The following is a 5,363-nucleotide window of genomic DNA, read 5'->3' as shown; positions in this document are numbered from 1 at the left end:
TTCTTCTTCTTCTTCTTCTTCTTCTTCTTCTTCTTCTTCTTCTTCTTCTTCTTCTTCTTCTTCTTCTTCTTCTTCTTCTCCCTCCCCTCCTCCTCCTCCTCCTTCTTCTTCTTTTCAGTTAAAAGACTTTTACTTCCAAGGCAGCTAAGAAATGGAAGTGGAAGCTTGTCTTCCATCTGCCTTCCTGAGCATAGGGTTTAGAGATGTTAATGGGATAAGGGACCTGGATAGCCAGACCAGGTGGGATGGTTCCTGCCAGTAATCCCTGAGATTTGGAAGTAAAAGCAGGAGGGTCGGTCATAAGGGCTGGAGATACAGCTCAGTAGGAGAACACTTGCCTCCCATGTGCAGCTGGATTTGAGCCTGGGCACCACCAAAACAAAAGCCCAGCAGTGTGATTCAGTTGTCTGCGCATGTGTAACCAACCTCCACAGTGTGGCTCTCTGTAAGATGTGTCAGGCACTAAGGGTGGCATTATCAAGACTGCTGACATTAAAAAGTCACCCACGGACACCTGCCCAAGACCATGAAATAAAAGTCGGTACTTTCAGCATACATGACCTTTAACTTTTGTTCCAAAGATCTGAGTCCACACCCCTTAGCTCTGCTGATTCTGAACGTGTGCTAAAGCAGACTATCACGGTGGCAGGAACATCATGGCAGAAATAGAGGACGCACGGCATGAGACAAGCAGATTTCAAAGGAATGTATAGTGCACTACACTGTATTTGTGACTCTGTGTGTGATATCTTTATGTGTGTGTATTTGCAGGAGTGGGTGTGGAGGGTGCATGCTTGTTTGTGTGAGAGTGGGTGTGGTGTACATGTGAGTGTGCATATGTTTGTGAGTGTGTGTGTGTGGTGTGCATGGGAGTGGGTTGTGATATGTATGTGATGTGTATGTGGGCCATAAGTATGTGTGGGTTATGTGTGGATGGTGTGTGTGTGTGTCGTGTGTGTGTGTGTGTGTGTGCATGGCCAGACATTGGAAAATGGTGAAACAGGAGAGTACATTGAGAATATTAGTAATGGTTTGGGGTTATAGTTTTTCTAGATGATGCAATTCTGGGCATGGTATATCACACATTTAGACATTACTACAGTAAATTTATCTGAACTTTAAAAAGCATTATAAGTTCTAGATGGATTTTGCCAACACAAAATTCCAAGAATTACATACTTGTAATTTCTGTGTACAAGGAGAGAAAGCAGAAGGATTACTTTGAGCCTGGGCTACACAGTGACTTCCAGGCAAGTCAACACTACAGTAGAAGACCCTGTTTCAAATAAAAAAAAAAACCCAGCAGGTTAAGGTACACATTGGCCTACCTGACAACCTGAGTTCAGTTTCTGGAACCCACATGGTAGAGAGAAAGAGCCAACTCCTTAAACTTATCCATTGACCTCAATATCTTATAACCAAAATAAAGAGATGAAACACAAAACCTCCTCTATATCATAAAGATTGACTATACCAACAGTTTTCAGATTTATAAAAGACAATTTAACTTTGAAATTTTATTTATGTCATTTTTAGAACATTGTTATTTTCTACTGTGGTGATAAAATACAACGACTAAGGCAACTTTTGAAGGAAAACATTGACTTGGGATTGCTCTTTCAGAGGGTTAAAGTCCATAATGTCAGGGCAAAGGCAAGAACAAGTGATAACTCAAATCTTGATCCACAGCTAGGAGGCAAAGAAGGGGAGACAGAGAGAGGGAGAAAGAGAGAGAGAGAGAGAGAGAGCGCTCACTGGGGATGGTACAGGTCCTTTGAAACCTAAAAGCTCATTCCCAGTGGCACACAACTTCCCCAATAAGACCACATCTACTTCAACAAGGCCACAGCTTCTAATTCTCCTCCAGTTCCGCTCACCAGCAACAAAGCACTCAAACATCCGAGCCCCTGGCAGTCATTCTCATTCAAGCCAAGATATGATGCAAAATGCATTTAGTTTAACTTCCAAATTCCCCATATTTTTCCCCCATAATATAGCTTGAAAGTTTAAAATCTCTTCAGAGACTCAGGGAGACGCAGGGCAATCACTTCATTGTAATTCCCTGGAAATTCAAAAATTAAGTTACATACCTCCAATGTAAATGACATAGAATATACATTACTATTCCAAATGGAAGGAATAGGGATATACTGAGGAAAGACTGGACCAAACAAGCTCAAAATCTAGCAGGGCAAAATTCAACCCATGTCTTATGTCACAGGGCTTAAATGGATTCACTCTTCCAGTTTTGTAGCCTGCAAAATACATCTCTTCCTCGAGTTGATTCTACTCCCTGTATGCACTTCTTGACAGATACATCTCATGACTCTAGCATCTCTTAACATCTTGGAGTCTCCAATGTCATCCAGAATTCACTTTCACAACATCATGGAACTGCCTCTCAGGGTCTCTATGACTTGTATTCTTCGGTGGCTCTCCTTAACTACAGAGGAAGACCCCCATTATTCTTTTACTTATGTATACTTTGTGACTCTAAACCCAGAACCCTATGGATGACATTGCCAAGTCTGATCATCAACTTGGGATGGGATTGAATCACATTTGTAGAACCTTTCCTTTGTTGTTGCTTTTCAGAAGCAGAAAACTTCTTAAGACTTTTGTTTTCATAACTTGGAAACTTAGCTGGCTGGAGTTTTACCCCAGTGCAGGTCAGGCATTGCCTTGATCTCCTCACCTCTTTCAACACAAACCTCAGCTACATTATATTTCCTGCTGTTCTTTTTCTCTCCGAGTTGTATATTTTCTATTTCTTTTTATCCTGCTTGCTCTTTTTCACTGTAGACCTGAATAAGAGTGATTACTAATAACCATACAACAGAGTCAATATTAGACTGTCTTGAAATTTCTTCTGCCAAGGAAATTGATGTGCTACTTTCCTATTTAGTCTCAGACAAATTCTTAGTTCAAGGGTAGAAAACAAACTACATTCTTTGACAAAATATCACAAGAATGGCCTCTAGATTAGTTACTAGTATTGTACCCCTCTGAAACCTCTTGAACTGGGCATCCACAGTCTTTATAGCTCTCAACACTACTGGCTTCCAGGATCCTAGTAGGACCACCCATCAAGCTTTGCTTATAAGGTTCAACAGCTTTCCTAGTTCAAAGTCCCCAAATCCTATACATTCCTCAAAAACAAACAAACGAAACAAAACCCAGTATGGTCAGGTCTGTCACAGCAATAGCTCATTTCCTGCTAACAACTTCTTTATAGTTACTGTTCAATTGCTATGACAAAACACCATGACCAGGAAAACTTATAAAAGAAAGCATTTAATTGGGTTGGCAGTTCCAGAGAGGTAGAGCCCACAATGGCAGAGCAAAGGCATAGCAACGGGAATAGTTGGATGAGCTCATCTTAAACAGCAGACAAGATGTAGGGAGAGAATACTGGAATAGCAGGAGCTTTTAGAAACATCGAAACCCACAACCAGTAAGTGGCACACCTGCTCCAACACAGCCACCTCCTGGGTTTCACCATCCGGGGACCACCATTCAAATGTCTCATCCTGGTGGTGGGGGGGGCATTCTCATTCAGATCCCCACGCACACACCTGAGAGTGAAGGCATTGTTTACTCGGTAGACTGCTTCCCTAGCAGTCAGAAGGTCCTGGATTTGGTTCTCAGCATAGTCTACACCAGATGTAGTAAGTAGCATGTGTTTATACTTCCAGATGGAGACAGGAGGATCGGAAACTGAAAGTCATCCTTAACTACATAGCAAATTTGAGGCCAATGTGGGCTATATGAAGCCAGGTGAAAGGAGGAAGTCAAAACAGAAAGGGGGCAGGGAAGATGGAGGAAAGAAGGAATTAAGGCAGAAAGGTGAGTGAACAAGCACGCTCAGACCCCAAATCCTTGTGCCTCTACTGCTTTCATTTCCCATGCTGCTTTGGCTTAGGGTTCAGTATATCTAGTATAGCGTATGCTAATACCCAGTTGAATTTCCTTTCCAGGCACAAACCAAGAGCTCATAGCTGAGGAGATGCCTTCTCCACAGCATAGAATATGCACGTATCCTCTCCCCTGTGCTAGGCTGCAGTTTGGGTTTCCCAGCAAGATGCTAATAACAGTCAGGGTTTTACACAAGTTCCTGGTTGGTTTTATGTGTCTACAGTGCACAACAAGTTGATTTCTTTGGCATGTTGGCTCTGAACGTTGGCTCATTCTAAAAAGAGGTTTAAAGCGAGTCTTTATTTAGAATAAAGAGGAGCATTTGAAAAATAAAGACAAAACTCTAGCAATGAATACCTAGTCAGTTTCTGGTTCTAAACTTTATTAAAATGGTGGCCTTTGGCAAACTGAATGTATGCTTTAGCATCGCCATGCCTGGTTTCCTCTTCTAAGAGGATGAATCAAATGCCTGCAGAATCCCTATGGGGGAGAGAGGCATAGTAACACCTGCCTGTAATTCCAGCACTCAGCAGGCAAAGGCAGGACGATCACGAGTTCGAAGCAAGCTTCTGCTTTATGGTGAGCTAAGTCAGTCAAGGTCCCATGAAAAGCTCTCAAAGCAACACCACCAACACTGCTATTAGGGGGTTTTTATAACATAGCAGTTTGGCAAGGGACACGGGAGGTTGGCTTTGTTTTCTGTTTGTTTGTTTGTTTGTTTGTTTGTTTGTTTGTTTGTTTTAAGTACCTGTACAGCACAAGCTTGCCTAACCTTCACTCAGTTCCCCCACCACTCAAAAGCACAGGACTTTGGTGACTGCAAACTAATATGATCTGTGTATTTATACCTTTTTTTGTGAGGCTGCATAGATGAAGTAAGAGCCACAAATTTGGAGTCAAGAGCAAGTTATCTAGTCCAGGAAATCAAACCCCAGTTATGTACTCATAACTTAAAAACACACATCATTCTTTAAGCAAAAAGATCCGCACCCAGAGCCGGAGAGATAGCTCAGGGGTTATGAGCCCTGGTTGCTCTTGCAGAGGATCTGGGTTCAGTTCCCAGCACCTACATGGTCGCTCATAACTATATATTACTCCAGTTCCTGAGGATCTGATACCCTCTAATAGCTCCACAGGCACCAGGCATCTTTAGGTGACCCATGCTAACTAACAACTTACCCAGCCAACAGGTAAGTTTGCATTTTTCACTAAATTGTTTTGATGATGGGTCAGGAGATGGCTCAGTGGGTGAGAGAGAGTGCTTGCTGTATAAGTCTGACTACCTGGGCTATGGGGCACTGTCCCCTGACCTCCACATTCCAAATAGTGATAAATTTTAAGTCAAATACTTATTTTGATGATTTTCAACTCACTTCAAGTTCTTTTCTGACCTCCAAGGGCCATTGGAAAAGCTAATTGTGTTTTCCATACATGAACATCTTGTGTTC

This window comes from Microtus ochrogaster, linkage group LG5 (assembly GCF_000317375.1).
Source record: "Microtus ochrogaster isolate Prairie Vole_2 linkage group LG5, MicOch1.0, whole genome shotgun sequence".
NCBI lineage: Eukaryota > Metazoa > Chordata > Mammalia > Rodentia > Cricetidae > Microtus > Microtus ochrogaster.
The sequence above is the reverse complement of the archived record's forward strand: the minus strand, read 5'-3'. Positions refer to the sequence as shown.